Raw genomic sequence first — 18,336 nt, forward strand, 5'->3', positions numbered from 1 at the left:
CCAAACTGTAATTCAACCTGAGAAAGAGACTGGCATATCTTTCTATTTTATCAAAAGTAATAATTTACAAATGTTAGTTTTGTGCAAATGCACATGATTTAGGGTAGCCAATAAGTATTAATAAATGGAAGGAATAGAGCCAAGGAAAATTTAGCCTGAATATGAAAAATTAATAACACTAAAAATTATTGGCTTTATAATTGCTTCCCAGAAGATGTGGCAAAATCTCTACTCCTAGGATCATTTAAGAAGGCTGACTTGAACAAAATGCTTACACTGTGGGCTAGGCCAGCTAATAGGTTTTGGCCCTTTCCAATTCCCAAACACTGTTGACTGTACACAGACTATCACGGTTATCACTTTAGGAAGTCCAGAGAAGGGCAAAACTCTCTATAATCCTTGGAGGAATTGTGGTGTTGCTATTATTACAATGTCTTCTCTAGTCGTGAAACTAATGGAAGAGGCACAAATTACAGACATTTGGCAAGGGGAATAGTTTCATTTTCTATTATTCTCCCCTATTAGCTCCCAATTCCCGCTCCCTACTCACATTAACCCTGCCTGACAGTCCCTAGAAATTAAAGTGTTTATTAGGTCCCAGGCTTCTATACACTGTCAGTGGTACTTTCTACAGTAAACAGTTCCCCACCATAAATAATAGCTCCACATGTGGGGCTGTGACCTGCGGAAAGTGACTTACTCCTCTTGGAGTTCAGTGGCTCTCTTTGGAGCTTACCCTCAGATAAGCTGCAAAAGCCTTGGGCTCTGTGGATAAATTACGTTGAGACCAAGAAGAAAGAAAGAGATGTAGCTATTCAGAGGAGGCTGGAGTCAGTGAGTCCCGAGCCAGGTGTTTCTGTCATTGACGAGCTTTGAGCATGGAAACAGCAGCATGGCAGCAAAGCAAGACCTCCTGAATAATTCATCACTGCCCCATGCTCTTTTGAGCCTGTACTCTTATTTATGAACATAGATTATACTGTTATTGATTGCAATCCTCATGGAGGCATTTCATTAACTAGGAGGTTTGTCTGTTTGCATATGCTTTGTTTCCCTGAGAGTTTCCTTGTATTTGAACAGAAATTTAGAGCTGAAGTAAAATTAAAGAGAATTGTCTAACAATTCTGGCTCATTCTGCAATCAGGAAGGGGATTGGAAATGGTTTCCTCTAGATACCCAGGGTGTTAAATCATTTTATTCCATTAATTGTACTGTGATCTAAAAGTGTGATGAAAAACACCCCAAAAAAGTACTCTTCCCAACAATCTCTCTACCTACCTCATTTACTACTGTTGTTCCAGATAGATTATCTGAAATTTCAAATAAATTTTCCCATGGTATTTGGATTTCAGAGATGCTTAAGATATCTAAGTGACTAGACAAATTGCTCGAATGCTCCACAAACTAGCTCCTAACCACATTAATTCAAAGCGTGTGAGAATTCATTTGTTCTCAGCACTGCATGAATGCTCAGAGGGAATCCAGAATCTGACTCAGTAGACAAATTGTTCTCTTAGGTGCCTCTGAGCAGAAGCATCCTTTCTTAAAGAGGAATCCTGAATGACGCTCGCGGCACATGATGTTGCAGGAGCTGGTTAAAGTGAAAGGCTAATTTATATCCAATAAAAGTGCAATGGTGTAAAGGGTGCCACGTGTCTTGAATCATGACATTCAAAACATGAACCCTAACACACGAACAGCATTAGACTACGTGCGATTGAATCAAAACAGAAATATGAAGACAATTTTTTATTGCAGGAAAGGAAAATCAGGAAACTTCTGGAGTATTTGTTTCTGCTGCATTTTGTTGCTGTTGTGGATGATGATTTGTTTAAACCTGTACGTTTAAAAAGAAATGAATCACAAAAACTAAGAGGGGTCAGGATTTCTCAGGTGGCAGAGATGCCCATCTGGGGAAGCTCTTCAGAATGTCTCTGAGCTGCAGTACTTTTTTTTTTTTCATGTCATTTAGAGTTTATTTCAAAATGCACTTCTTTTTGAATTTAGAAGTTCACTTTGTTTTTTAAAAAACTGCTCTTTTATCATTCACATATCATAATTCATCCATTTAAAGCACATAATTTAATGGTTTAGTGTATTCACAGAGTTGTGCAACCATCACCACAATCAATTTTAGAGTATTTCACTCACCCCAACTAGCAGTTACTCCCATTTTATTCCAGTCCTCCCAATTGTAGGCAATCATTAATCTATTTCTGTCTCAGTAGACTTGCCTTTCTGGACATTTGATATAAATGGAATCAAGCAATATTTGTTCTTTTGTGACTGGTTTCTTTTATTTGGCATAATAGTTTCCATGTTGTAACATGTGTCCATATTTCATTTTTTTATAGCTCAATATTCCATTACATGGATATACCACATTTTGTTTATCCATTTTTTCAGTTGATGGACATTTGGGTTGATTATACTTTTTGGTTAAGAATAAAAATAAGTATATTACTATGCTAAACAAAAGCATAAGAATGAGCATAAAAATAATTCTGCTATGAACATTCATAGATAAGTCTTTGTGAGGGTATATGATTTCATTTCTCAGGGTATATACCTGAGAGTGGAATTGTTGGATAATATAATTCTTATGTTTTAACTTTTTGTGGAACTATTTTACAATGAGCTGCAGTACTTTGACAATGGAAGAAATAAGAAAGAAGTTCGTATCAGGATTTGATTCACTCGCACAGTTACAAAGAAACTCAAATTTCTAGCAACTATGCTAAAAAATAGCAGGAAAAAGTAAACAGGAAAGGGCTTCTTTCTTACAGAAAGAAAATATTCTGGTTGCATACTTTACTTATTTATTACAATATTATTGGTTTTATTTGCACTAAGTCATTCTTTTTTTTCAACGTGAAGTTTATGTTTTTTCTGAATGAACTTGTTTTCAAGAGTTCAATTACTGAATGAATTAATTCTCTAAGATATATTGCCAATTGTTAGGCCAAAAGTTATTCACGACCTGTCCCTTCAGTCATTTCTCCAGTTATCTTAAAGGTTTTAAATGGGAATGTTCAAATAAATTGCAAATCTAAAAGAATATTTTATCTTTCAAAAAAATTTCACCTTCACCTTTTGGGGTGTAGTCTGACCTCCATTCTTGTGGTTCAAGAACTCATCCCATTGATTTTCTTTTTGTAAATTCCATTTGATTTCCACCAGTGCTATGAAGGGCCAGTGTGCCAATAGTGTGCCAAATGTGGCGGACCACCCTGTCCTTGAGTCAAGTCGTGTTACTCCTGTGTTAAAACACTTCAGTGGCAAACCTTTTCTTTTGGAATAAATTCTAAACTCCTTGGCATGGTTTATATGTCCTTATGTAGGTTGCCCTGCTCTCATCCTTTGTCCATGACTGTGCCAGGTTAGCCGAAAGTCCCACGTCTCCATGAGTCAAGACAGTTGATCACTCTACATGTTGACCTTCTTCTCTAATATCCTTCCATTCAAACCCCTTCCTTCCTGCCTTCCTTTCAACAATTTCCAGTTGTACGATCTTGAAGAAATCATCTTATTTTGCTGATCGTCAATGTCTTCATTTGCAAGAGAGAAGTAATACTATTTCCTTTCATGGCTTTTTTTTTTTTTTAATATTAAAGATAGTGTCACCGGGCTGGTGTCTATCCTATTGTCCATGAATACAGTGATACTTTTTCTCTTTTTCTCTTTTCAAGTGTGATATTATTTTGGACTACAGGCAGATGGTTATTTCCTCTTGCTGACAGGAACTAAACTAGTATAATTTCAACATGGCAGTCTGTGTATCTTTTGCCTACATCATTCATTCTGTGCTCCTAAGGTTAGATAACTATAGTAAAAACACCAGAGAAGGCAAGTCCCACTTACCATATCTCATAAATGGTAAAAGCTGTAACAAAAACTATTTTTTTTTTTTTTGTACCCATGCTTTGGGGCCTTTCATCCTTTGGGATAAAAAGCACTAAAAAAGAAATCTGGTGCTTCTCATTCCTGCTATTTGCTACATAAACCTTTGAGCCCAGGATATGGAAACTAATGGACATTTTGTTCTATTAGCTTATATGGTAGTCCCCTCTTATCCATGGTGGATATGTTCCAAGACCCCCGGTGGATGCCTGAAACCATAGAGAGTACCCAAATCTCTCTATACATTGTGTTTTTTCCTATACATACCTACCTATGGTAAAGTTTAATTTATAAATTAAGCATAGTAAGAGGTTAAAAGTAATAATAAAATAGAACAATTGTAACAATCTACTGTAATAAAAGCTGTGTGAATGTGGTCTCTCTCTTTCAAAATATCTTATTGTACTGGATTCAACAGTACTTGCAACGATGTGAAACAATGAGATGAAGTGAGGTGAACACAGACGTTGTGATGTAGCGTTAGGCTGCCATTGACCTTCCGAGGATATGTCAGAAAGGAGGATCATCTGCTTCTGGACCGAGGTTGACTGCAGGCAACTGAGACCTCACAAAGTGAAACTGCTGATAAGGGGGCACTGCTGAACTGTGTGAAACAACATGAAGAAGTAGATGTATTTACTTTCTTTAGGCCTAAAATAAGCGCTGATACCCTTATCCTTGTAACTTGTCTCTCAGGAACATTAAAAGGTCTAGTGGTACCAATTATGCCGATTGTAGAATGTGTGTATGATGTACTACAGAAAGACATGGTAGTTATCGTTATTTTAGAGAAAAGCATAACATTCTGACATTCGGTTACCTTTGTAAGAAGTTTACTTTTAAAATCACTTCATCTCATTTGGCATCTAAACCCACCACAGATGCTTCATGATTTTATGTTTTTAATTAATGTCAACCCCCAGGTTGCAGTGAGAGTTGTCTGATTTCCCTGCCAGAGCCCAGACTGAGAGAATTATGCTGGCAATGAAGAAATGATGATGCCCATTAAGGTTTCAAACTCAAGTTTAAAACTTTAACAAAAATCTGGGTCTGTTCATGTGCTACTCTTAAGGTTGTCTTCTGCTAAGGGCCCTTCTCTGGTCACCAGAGAAATTTCTTTAATAAATATTATCACTGAAAAACAGACTACCTTCATAATTATATTACTACTTCACTATCTCACATGGCATGTTTTATTTCTCATCCAATTCCTATTCAATAAAAGAAATTATTTGGAATTTTAAACACTTTTGTATGACCCTTACAAGGGTTGGAGAGTCAGTAGAGTTTACTTACAGTGTAGGCTAGTGCTGTCATCATATAGGTGCCATCTCAGAGACTTTCAGAAAACTGACCATCCTTAAGCTGCGGGGAAAAGTAGAAATAATCATTCTTAAATTTGCTGTTAATGTAATTTACATTCATTTATTTAATATTATTTGAGCACTTAGTGTATCTATGTCTTTGAAACATGAATACCTCAAAAATAAATAAAAGAAAACCCAGCTCTCAAGAAATTTATAGTTTAATAGAGGAGATTTTTAAATTACATAAAGCCAGAGAGTGATAAGTGGCCCAGGTGATGTGTATATATATATATATATATATATATATATATATATATATATACACACACACACACACACACACACACACATACACACAGTGTCAAGGGCAAGGACAAATATAAAGAGGTATGATGCAGTTAAGATCTATTAATACCCATAAAGGAGTGTGTTTCTTCAATCAATTAATATTCTATATACGTCAGGCATTCATGTAGGCACCAAGGATACAGAGGATAACATAACAGATAAGCAACTTATTTTATAAAGCAAAGAAAGAAATAAAGAAAAAAATAGTATCAGATAACATTAAATATTCCAAAGAAATGTGTTAGAGATTAAAAGGAAGGACATATGATACAGGCTGGTCTCCTTAATGATGTGGTACTGGAGCTGAGGCCTGAAGGACGAAATTGGCCAGCCACATGAAAATCAGGGGAGTGGGTGTTCCAGGCAGTAAGAAGAGCAAGCTCAAAAGCTCTCAAACAGTCACATGTTTGCCAGTTGTATTAGTCTTTGAGTTGGATTCTTAGTTATCGATATATTTCGGACACCCAGAGGCAGACGAGTTTGATATTGCCTTTTTTTAAATTCCCACAAAACAGCTTCCTTTTGTTGGTTATTTCAGAGTCCAATGTTTTACTCCTCTTTGTACAGTTCTTAGTATTCTGGATATTTCCTTTAGGGTGTCTAGCTTCTGTCAACAGTGAGTAATTCCTCAGCAAATACAGAAGGAAAAAGGGGACTGCCCCTGGGAGGTAAAGAGAAGATGGCTTAAAAATAAAATCACCTAAGGGAACACATCATGCATCTAGCATATGCTCCCTTGTTATAAAAAATACAAGAATATTTGCTTTCCATACATTTGGTAATTACGACGAAGATTATAATCCAATTTCAACATAAATAAATTAGGTTTTTTACACCTCTCTCTTTCCCATTTGGAAATCTTCCCATGCTTCTGTCATGCTCCAGCCTCTGATATAGTAATATCAAGTAATCGCTTAACCAAAGCCTTATAACAGATTTTAAAATATTAGAAAAGCCTGAAGCATTGAACTATCTCTGAAAAACTTTTGAAAGATTTAGAAATGATGCTGGAATTACTTGGGCCTGCTGGCCTGTTGCATTCAGGTCCAGAGAGTTTTAGTTTGCTCCTGAAAAATAACTGAGATGAGTTTTAAAAGGCCAAGTTAGAGAGAAACCGTGAGATATCTGATAAGCTGGGAAAGGATGCCAAAATACAAAATTGAAAATCCAATGTATAGAAAGCAAAACCCCTTTGACAAAAGACACATTAAGAGAATGCACTGAAAATTAGGTAAAAAGAAATCGCTACAGGATAATATTTCTTAATACAGCGGAAGTTACCAAAACAAGATAGTATCTCTCGCATATTCTAAACTGGCAGTGGATTATTTTATACATTTACTTTTTATATCTTATATGAGGAGAACTTTTTGTCATTTCAAGTTTCTGTTTATTTTTATTCTCTTCTTCCTTACATTTCTTTCAATTCGATGCACCAATTCTTTTTAAATTAGTTGCGTAAAACAATATATGCCTTGAGCAAGATGCCGAAGTGTATGTGTGTGTTCCTTGTGTGTCTTTAATTCTAAGGTCACAACAAGGCCAAACGAGACTGCCATTGCTTTTGTCATTCATACAAAATGATTTCCTTTGGCGATTTAGTTATTTCAGGGTGAACTAAATTTTTCATCAGTGCCTATTATACTGTAAATGTATTTTTTCAGCAAATGGTAAATCTCCAGTAACTGTAGATAAAAGCATCATAGAAAGAAGAAACCTCTGGGTAAGCAAAGGGATAGACATTAAAGGGTTTTTTTTTTGTTTTTTGTTTTTTTAAATTGTATGACCTTCATCAACATCTATGGAATACCCTAAATGTGTAAGGTATTTCAAAGTATACAAGGATGAAAATGACACAGCTTTCATAGGTGAGAAGCTCATACAGCTCACAACTGTACAAATATAAAGTATGTTTAAACAAGCTAAGTATGTTGTGAGAAGTGATGTACTTTTGTTTGTTTGTTTTTTGTTTTTTTAATATTGTGGAAAGGACAACTAGCTCTGTTAGAGAAGAAGGTTTAGAGAGAGGAATCTGGCCTGGGCACCGAGGACAAGGAGAGAGGACGGACGGCATGGCCGTAAAGTCCCGAGGTGAGAAAGAGGCACAGGGCAGGTCCAGGGGCCACTGATTAGGGTTAGTTGTGGAAGTATCTGGAATGCCACACCAAGGTTTGGGGGCCAAGGTGGTAGCTAACTTCATCCACTTCAATAGGAAGAGAAGGAATCATTTATTCATTTTGATAGAACACACTGCCGCACTGAGATCTAAGCCTCGGTCCTCTAATTAACATCCTAGATTTATTCTTCCTAAGTATTTACAACGTAAAACTCTCTCATCTTCCTCATTCTTATTTCTTGAGTACAATTTAAAACAGGTTTCCCCAAATAAAGCGAGTTTTAAAGTAGCTTTAATGATGATTCTTTTTCATATTGATTGATAGAAGGCTTTATTTTTTTCATCTTGTTGGGGAAAAAAAAAGGTGCCGTTTTTGTTTTAAGAGTATAAAGACAAGACAACATGCCTTTGAACAAAGCTAATATTCCTTCCTTTCCAAAAGGGCATCAATCATTTTGAGGCAGCAGACATTTTCTTGAGATGCTTAAGTGTGTCATGTCTAAGGGGATTTAATCAGAGATTTAGAAATATTCTGTTATCTACCCAAAGAGATGATGATTTCAACTGATTTACTGTTGTTGCAAAATTGAAGAAATGGTCAGAGATTTAGGTTAGAAAACCTATGTTGCTCATGATTCTTTCTTCATCAATGAAGTAAAATCAGAAGTCTAGCAATGTCATGCTTTTTACTCTGAAAGGTACAGAGAGGCCTTAGGCACAAGTGGATTTCTGGAAGCAGTAGATTCCATAAATTTGAACTAAATTGTATCAGGCATGGAGCGCTGCCAAATTCTAATTCATTAGTTCACTGTTTGGCAGAGTTCCGCATCCCATCAACAGTGAAGCATACAGGTTTCTTGTGGGGGCATGGAATGTTCTCACTTCCAAAAGGCAGCTTGTGCTTTTATTTAATGTAAAAAGTGATTCTTAAAACAAGTACAACACAAAAAAGTCTTAAAAGTTCTCTACTTACGAGAAGATGAAATTTTGGGGAATTTGTGAAATATTATAATTTCTCTTACGTAATTTGGGATGAGTGTTTTAAGAAGTGAAAAAATATTCTTAAGAATCTTTGGCTTCACGCGCATCATCTTGCAACAAAAGAATTCTCTCTTTAGGCACAACGATGATAGGGGAAGCCTGAGTGCACCTGAGCCATCGTGACTTAAAAATGAGTGTGGTCCGGAATTGAGTAGAGATGTTCCCTTCAGCTCTACTCTGGTCGTTACTTCCTGAGGTCTTTACAAGGCCTTAAAAGCTTAAAGTCCCTGAGCTTAATGACATTTTTCTCCTGATTATTATTTGCCTCAGTTTTGATCAATTGGAAAGATAATTTTTTTTCTTTCTCTAAGTATTGAGCAAAAAGCTTTCCCAGCTTCTAAAAGGGCAGTTTCCACCATTGTTAGCTGCTGTGTGAAATGAGGTCCTTGGATCAGATGAGGTCTTCCAGTTCTAACATTATAGGATTTTAGAATGCAGTTCTTCCTCTTAGATTTCCTACCCAAGTCAGAATCATGCCCATTTCTTTCAAACCAAAGAGGTTATAGCTATTGATTTGCCAGAAGAAACTAACCCTGTTCCCCTTGCATTGCTCAGACACATACACCCACATCCAGCAACCCATAAGCAGAAATGGCAAGGGAGTTAGGAAATACGGCCATGTTCCTTCACTACATTAAATATTAATAGCCCTAAAGAGGAAGGAAGAAATGTTTTTTTCTTCAAGTTTTTTTTTTTTTTTTTTGGTCACCTGCTATATGCAAAGTGTTGCATTAAACTGCAATGGGAGAATATAAAAGTGAAAAAAGATTCTGTCTTTCTTACCAGAACTTTGTCCCTAGTAGCAGAAGACACAATAAGTGGCCCTATTTCAAGACAGTACAGGGATAAAACCCACAAATGTGATTTAAAACAAAGAAACAAACAAACCAGGATCCCTAGATATTCATAGAAGGAATAATTTTGAATAGAAAGGCCAAAAAGACCCTCAAGAAAAGGATGAGCATTTCACTGGACTTTGAAAAAAATGGAGGACTTGATGGGTTAAAATAGGTAAAGGCAGAGGACAAGACCATGTACAGCAGAAGTCGTATACGGTGAATGTTGGATTCGGTTTTTCCATAGATTAAGTTTTGTTTATGGAGTGGACAGTGGAGAGTAATTGGAAGGTCTTGTGAAGGCGAGAGTCACAATTAAAATTGGTGAGATAATGTAGCGTAGCAGGTAGATTGGATTACAAAGGATTAGTTACTAACTCTGTTTGCAAATAGTTGTGCAGTGGAAAGATACGGTCTTCCAGGAGTTCTTGTTAGGTGAGGGAACAACACTGAATGCTTGTGCTTACAAAGGGAAAGTTCTAGTTACTCTCTTTTCCAGTAGGATTTTGGTTTTTTTTTTTGTTTTTGTTTTGTTTTTTTGTTTTTTGTTTTTTGTTTTTGTAAATTAAAACCAAGTATGCACTAGCTGTAAATGGTTTTCTACTTATTTACAAATCGTTATTCTCACTCCTTGATATAATTACGGGCACTTATTTTGGTGTATTGTGGTTAAGAATCACATGACTTAAATAAATTATACATATTGATTTAGCAAAACCAAGGGTTGGGGAGCAACATGGGCCACTGAAATGAACAAGAAACCAATGATTATATTTTTTGTTAACATTCATTCAAGATGCCTTAATTATGCGTTCATTTTACTTGTCAATGCAGTCAAAATACGGCTTAATAAATGTAACAGTCTCTATTAGTTATGATTTTTTGGACTTGTTATGGAAAGCAATACCTTAGACTTTTTGTTTTGATTAAAACTAGAATTTTGTTTTGCCATTAAAATAAGGACTGAAAATATTCCTGTCTACATATAACCCTTATAAATATTTATTTTCAGAATTTTGGCATTAAAGGCGAATATTAGATATTCTGCTGCTAAGGAGTTCTGTAACTTTGAGTCTTAGTTTCTTCATTTGTAAAATGGGGATAAAAATACAATCCAGGGTGTTTGTAAGGATTAAATACATTAATTTGTGTGAAAGTGTCTAGGTAAAAGCAGAGTTTTAAAAACTATACCAATGCAATTTTATTACTACTGCCATTGCCTCGTTTTAAAGTTAATAATTTTAGGTTTTAATAGGAAGTAAAAGCTTTTAGGTTTTCTTTATGGAAGTAGAAATTGCAATTTCTTTGTGATTTTAGGGTAATAAGTAATCATAAAAATATCAAATAAAAACTCATGGCTATTAATATTTAGAGTTTGATTTTCCCTTTAATGCTACTTTGTGTTTTATGAAAGTGGATGTTGTTCAGGTTTGTTTTTTTCCTTTCTTGTGAAAATAAGGATGATGACCACAATAACACAGGTGCTGTGCTTGAAATAAGATATCTCATTGAATTATCATCACACCTGTAAAGTAGGCACTATTGTACACCTTTCATAAATAAAATGAGACTTAGAAATATTAAAAATGACATGTTTGATATGACAGAACTGGGGGTAGAAGCAGAATTCAGCTGAGGCAATCAGCAGTAGGAGCCCATATCTATACTGTATTATGCTTGCTGTCTTCATACTGATAGTATGAAGGTAACTTTTGCAGGCTCACAAATTCTAGGACAGATCTCTGTCTTAGCACTTTTCCCACAAAATTACTCATGTTAATATTCCCTCAACAGATCTAGCAACATTGTTGGCACATAGTTGCTCCATCAATATGGTTGCAGGGTTACTGGTCTCATATACTAGATGAGGGCAGAGAGCTGGGTGCTGAGGTTTGAGTACCAACCTGAGGGTGAAAACCATGGCTCCACTTGTGTCATCCTAGCTGCAGTCCTGTAGTAGATGTTTCTTTGGATGATTCCATTCTTGATTAGAACTGATAAGATCATGGGATAGTTTATATCCTATGAATCACAAACGTAATATAAAATATTTTTGAAGATCAAAGGAACTGGTTTATTTATTATATTCATCGCTAGATAGTTTTCCGTTGCTGTAGTTTTGCAATTTAACATGTAAGCTCAAAACTTGAAGAACATGAAACCTCCAGGCCTTGATCAATTTTTCTTAGGCTTTAATGGTAAATAAAAATGTCTCTATGACAAGTGTAAAGAATGTGGAGAAGGACTTCAAAGGACCTGGAAGAAAATTATGTCTGAAGCAAGAAATGCCAAGTTTTAAATGCAAATGAATATGTTGATTGATTCAGAAAAGTGGTAATTTTAAAGAGAATGTTGGTTTCCTTTGCCTTAATCTTTTCATTTAAAATTAAAACTCATACAAGCATTCTAACCAAATGCTGGTTATTGCATATAACAAGGAACAACATAATTACTTTTTTCTTTTCTTTTTCTTTTCCTTTTCTGTGTCTCATTGCACATGTGCACACTGCTGTTACCTAGGAGAGGAAGCAGTGTACATCAGCTGTAAAAATCCAAAGAATAGAGGAAATTCCTATAATTGGTCCCTAACCGTCTGGGGAGAGCTGCTTCACACACAGAAATGGTCTTGAACAAATCTTATTCTGTAGTATGTTTCCTTCAAATCACAAAGGGGAAGAAAAAATACAAATTCCAATTAATGTAATTTTGCAGGAAAAAAAAAAGACATGGAAGGTATTCTTAACATCCTAGATATGCTTATAAATTCTCAAAGCCACTGAGACTTAGTGACTTCTGAGGACTTAAAGTATGTTAAAAAGATAGACCCGCATTTAAATGCTGATCTCAACTTTTCACTGGGGACCACTAAAAAGCCTTTCAGAAGAAAAGACCAGGATCAGCAAAACATGAAATCATTATAGCAGCAGACTTTCTAGGTCTGCTTTATATTATACTTTTGAAAAGGACATTTGTTTAAGGATATGATAGTTTTATCCTGCATGTAATGCATGCTCATTTACTAGGGAGGATGGAGTGGGTTGGAGGGGTGGGATGGAATACTAGGACAGTGAGTTTACAGAACGAAAATGCAAAATAACTGGCCCAGACCCCAGCTATTTCTTAGCAATTCATCTGTGAAGGCATTTTTCTAATACCGAATGAGGGCAAAAAAGAAACAATAGTTTCAGCTTGTAAATGCGTCCCTGAAATATAAGGAAATGATTTTGGCTTTTGAAAAGTTGCCTGTTGTAGAACAGTCCCCAAATGTCCTTGCCTTCCTTCAAAATCACTTCATTTCAGTTGTTATTCCTTTTTGGTTAACAACAACAACAACAACAACAACACTGAATATGGTACCCTCTTCAAGCTCATTAACACAGCTGTGAATATTAGCCAGAGGTCAATTTAAAGTGAGACAAGCGTATCCTCCCTCCAGCAACAGCGCAGAGCGTGTGGTTAGATGTGACCCAACAGCACTTGCTATCCCATTAAATACACGCCATGGACTTGTATGTGTGATGTAGACTTCCTCTCACTCTCTCCTCTTACCCCACTCCCACCTGTGCTGTTAAAAAAGAAAAAATACCATTAATAGATTTAAATTACCGCAAAGATAAAGCCATTTTATCTTTCCAAAAATTGTCATTCTCACTCAAAAAAATGAAGGTCTGATAGAAAGTTTAAGCCTCGAATTTTCAGCTGTCGAAAATAAGAAATTGAATAAAAAAGAATGCTAAGTCTAAAAACAATGGTCTAAGAAGTCTTTTCAGATCAACTGTAATACTTGCAGAACAGATAAAATGCTGTAGGCTAAGGGAGGGGAGCAGAGAAATGGTCCATTAGAGCATCTTTCCTCCATTGTTTATCTACTTTGTATGTATAAAAATGCTTCTCCTTGCCTCTGGGCACCTATATAACAAAATTCAGAACCTTGAAAGAATAACTAAATTTAAAACAGAAAGCCAAAATCACAGTTGTTCCTTGCCAAACTAGAATCTCACTTCCTATCAGAAAAAAAGAGAGGGGGAAAAAAACCCTGCTTCACTATTTACTTTATGAAATGTTTAGAAAAAAAAAAAAAAACTGCTCTTAAGTGGAAGTTTGTTTTGACTGAAGAAGGCTTTTCTGGCAGAGTATGTTTAATAAAAGAGAAAGAAGTTGCCAGTTATCCACAAGCATTGAAAGCATTTCAGAATTGGACCCCTTTCATAAGTCCTTAATGTAACCACTACCGCTTCTAAATGTGAACAGTCTCAAAGATTCCTGGAAGGATCTATTTTGGAAAGGGTCATTTGCTGGTTTCCGATGTTCCGTGCATATTTTTTGTGCACTTTACAAAATTTACTGAGCAGATGATTTTTCAAGATTTCCATTGACATAAATAATGGCAGAAAGCCTGAATCAAGATGTCCATCTGAGCAAAGCAAGGATAATCATTCTGGTTTGTTTGTTTGTTTTGTCTTGGTTTGTTTTTTAGGAATTTGGTTTCAAAATTACACTAGAAATTTCATTTGGAGGAAAGAACATATGGCATGTGTGATAACCTCCATTGTATAAATCATCATAAGTCCACATATCAATTTATATGCATTTTATATATGCTTAGTTTTGTGACATCTTAATGAGTCAAGTAAGTTACCATGAGCATGTAGCTTCATTACATAAAATCTTAGGAAAGGCTTTATTAGAGACACGGATTTCTGCTGTTATTCAATATCAAATATAACAGAGACTGTTTAGCATGAATTTCCTGGAAACATTTGAAGACTTTTCAATGTCATTTTATGTTGACTGAAATGGAACGTAGACTATTTCCTCAATTACCTGCCTAAAACATTCAGCAAAAAAGAGACCTATTAAATCTGAAGATTAAAGGCAAGCCAGCTTTATAGCAGACAAAATTAATTCTTAAACTTATTGCCTTGCAAGAGCAAAAGACTTTCTGATTATAGATATTAAGATCCTATAATGTCATCCTTCAAAAGCACGTGTTAATCTAAAATCCTTATAAAATATGATTTTGGTGTCATTTTATTGACAGATATATCATCTCTTCTGAAGTTTGAGAAATGTCATTGAGATGACTTTCTAAACACTTTAGGGAGACTTTTCATTCATTATACTAGTATATTTTATATCCTATAAAGAATAGTACAGTAACCATCATGTAGTAATTTGACTTTGAACTGGACTACTTTGCATTGATTCTTCTCTTAGTCTCTATCCATAAAAGGTTCCTGTTACTTATTTCTGGATTTGAAAAGTTAGGACATGCATACCTGAATATATGACTGAAACTTCAAAAGGTTTTCTTTGTGTAGTCCACTATTTTATGTCATAAAACCTATAGTATAAACTGTAGTGTGGCTGATAATCTAATAGGGTAAAATATCCTTTCCTATTAGGCATGGAGAGTCTCTTCTTGTTTTTGAGAAATCATATTTTGTCTTAATTAAGACTGTTGAGCTTCTCTGGTACTAAATGAGGTGCCTAAAATCCCTCAATATTCCTATCATGTATGAAAAAGGAAGAACAAAAAAATTTGACAAGGTAAAAATAATTAATTCAGAACACTTGGAAGAAACCTAAGAATCATAATAGAGAGATACTTCATTTATAAGTATCTTGTTCAGACCAAATCATGAGTTCTTGAAGAATTCTATTTCTTTGGTGTTTGCTGCTAATATTTGGACAGTCTTCCAAAGAATGCTTTGGGTAGTCATCAATGCATGTTGGAGTGGATTTTTTTTTTTTTTAATTTCATCATTACATTGTACTATGGTGCGTAAAAGATTTTTCCTTTAAGGTCTTTCAGGGAGACTAATGAATATCAGATTTAACGTAACTTTCATTTTCTGGTTGTTTTTATGTCAAACACCAAAGATGGGGAATCTGAAAATCTGTGAACATTCCCACCCCCCAATTAAGTCTATGGATATACTTGTAAAGTAGTGATTTAGTGTGTAGAGGAACTAATTTTTGGAATTAAAGGGGTCAAAGTGACAGGTGGGCTTTAAATAACTGACAAACATGAGAAGTTTTAATTTGAAAGAACGTGATCGCTGAGATAGTGTTTCCTACTTCATCTCATTTTTGTGTAAGGAAATACATAGTGAATTGCAGAACATTTGCATGTCCTCTTCGAATGTTTTTCTCCCTGATGCATACCATACTCACCTTCTATCAACAGCTTTAAAATGTAAGTGGAATGAATCACGAGGAACGTTGGATCTGATATACAAAGGTGTTCTCTGGACACTCTATTAGCATTCTTTTACAGTGAATGATAAAAGTCCTTCACACAGGGATTTAGCATCGTTGACATTTTTACTCCTTCAATGTCAGTTTGGTATATAGCAAGTGCCTAATGTTTAACGCTTTTAATATGTGTACTTGTTCCCAGAACTATAGATATTTCCTAGTATGAATATTTTATAAATTGTATGAATATTTCACTAATTAACTGAGGTGGTTCAAGATTAATAGACACTGGTTCTTTATCTGGACTGTATTTTCTTTAGCAATGACAACACCGATAGTAAGATACATACGGCAAGGCCCTTCTCATATGAACACTGTTCATGAGGACGAAAAACAAGGATCACTGTTCCTAAGATTCTTATAAATTTTACAAAGTTGTAGCACCTACCCTGTCCTTCATTTTAAAACATTTTCTTCTTGTTTCCTGACAAAATAAGCCCGCTATTTTTAAAGCAAATTAAACATCTCTTTTGGAAATTGTGTGGCAAAACAGAGGTTAAGAATTGTTGCTCTAAAGAGTTCTATTTGCAGTTCCTCTTTACACATTTTTCTGTTAGAAAGCTCCTAAAAGGAGCTTTTTTTTTTTTTTTTTTTTTTTTTTTCCGTTCTTAGGCTGGGGGGAGTTCCTCTGTGATAGTTACTATTGCCTTTCAGGGGGATATAGGACCCGATTTCTCATGAGAGAAAATGGGAAGTGTGTTCTCTGACAGGGTTCAGTCTCCCAAAATACAGGGTGCTTAATGCTTATAATACACTTACGTATAAAGATGCACTTCTTCAATTTCCCTTTCATAGTCTGCCTGAGCATGTAACAGCCATGATATCTTCAAGTGAGTCTGAATTGAATAGGACTTCGGTTGGAAGCCTCTAGCACTGGGGAGGCTACATGTATATGATGATATATCTCTCCCTTTGTACCACTCCTCCAGAGTTCAGCCTGCTCTTCTGTCTGGCCAGCAGAGAGTCCCCTCCCTTCCTCCCGTCCTCCATTCCTCCTTTCCTTCCTAGATCTTTTGTGACTTTTCTAAACCTGTAAGCCCAAGAGTGAAGGAACACCTTCTTGGAGAGCTCTCCTACTTTTTCCAGTTCAGATACTACAGATGTCTTTTTTCTTGTGCTGGAGCGTTTATGTTAGATATATTTGTATCTTATGCTAGATGTATCTATATTAGATATATTTATATTTTATAAACATCTCCATTATGAAGTCAGTGTGATGAGAACCACTTTTCCAATAACTAGCAGAAAGGAGCACTATACAAAACCCCAAACCTGGAGCAGATCAAACTTTAGCCACAAGACTTCCTAATTCTAAACCTTAGATTCCTTAATGTTAAATTCTATGTCTATCTCACAGAATTGTTGTGAAGTTCAACGGAGGATATTTTTGAGAAAATACAAAGAATAAAACTGAGTAAAAACGAGTTCTTAAAGTCTAGTCCTGTTGCTGTCCAAGATGCTAATGATATATTTGATGAAATAATTTGTTTTGATGTATTTAATACATATTTAAGGAAAATAAGTCTAATTTTTCAATGCCTAGTTTCTCATTTTATTTACTCACATCAAATCTACCATTATTTCTAAACATTGCAAGGATTTTAATTTCAGAAACTAAATTCAAATATGCTAGTATCTATTTGTACTTCTTTATTCTCTTAATATTTTAATTTTACTTTTCCTTAGTATCACATTGCACTCTCAAAGCGTATCTTTGTTAATTCTGTAACATTTTCTTGAGCATGTGCCAAACACACTCAACTGCTAGATAGGAAGTAGTGAACTAGGCTGCCATCTTTGTTTTCATTTAAAATTCAAACGTCAGGTATGAATGGGGCTATTGAAACTTGCTGATTTAAAAGTCACACAATCTAAATGAATTAAAACCCATAATTGTTAAAATATCAGCTTTTTATTAGAATCAGTTTGAGCCATTTTTCTGGTCTTTAATGCAGAGCAATTTTATTTCCATATTGAATCAATGTAAGATCTTAGCAGAGGCAATTAATGTTGATAAATGGAACTATATAAAAGTTTATTAAAACTTATACAGGCATACCTTGGAGGTATTGTGAGTTTGGTTCTAGATCATTACAATAAAGCAAATATTGCAATAAAGCGAGTCAAAAATAAGCTATTTGGTTTTTCAGTGCATATAAAAGTTATGCTTACATTATACTGTAGCCTATGAAGTCTCTTAGCATTCTATCTGAAAAAATGTATATTCCTTAATTTAAAAATACATTATCAATAAAAAGTGCTAACCATCATCTGAGCCTTTAGCAAATCACAATCTTTTTGTGATCTGGAAAATCACAATCGTACCTCTGTGGTGATGGCTTCAAACTGATCAGGGTGGTGGTTGCTGAAGATTGGGTGGCTGTTGTGATTTCTTAAAGTGAGACAACGATAAAGTTTATGCATCAATTACCTCTCCCTTTCATGAACGATTTCTCTGTAGCATGCAATACTGTTAGATAGTGTTTAACCTAAAGTAGAACTTCTTTCAAAACTGGAGTCAGTCCTC

At 35.2% G+C, this 18,336-nt stretch overlaps 1 long non-coding RNA gene across 1 annotated transcript in view; it reads right to left on the minus strand.

The window, feature by feature from the left end:
• Positions 1 to 18,336, minus strand: part of LOC123000708 (uncharacterized) — an 83,244-nt gene that overhangs the window by 27,950 nt on the left and 36,958 nt on the right. The window contains exon 2 of the long non-coding RNA XR_006408882.3: positions 5,197 to 5,265. This is a non-coding gene — a long non-coding RNA (uncharacterized LOC123000708). The remainder of the gene's footprint in view (positions 1 to 5,196; positions 5,266 to 18,336) is intronic.

The sequence above is a fragment of the Ursus arctos genome, unplaced genomic scaffold (genome assembly GCF_023065955.2).
Source record: "Ursus arctos isolate Adak ecotype North America unplaced genomic scaffold, UrsArc2.0 scaffold_10, whole genome shotgun sequence".
NCBI lineage: Eukaryota > Metazoa > Chordata > Mammalia > Carnivora > Ursidae > Ursus > Ursus arctos.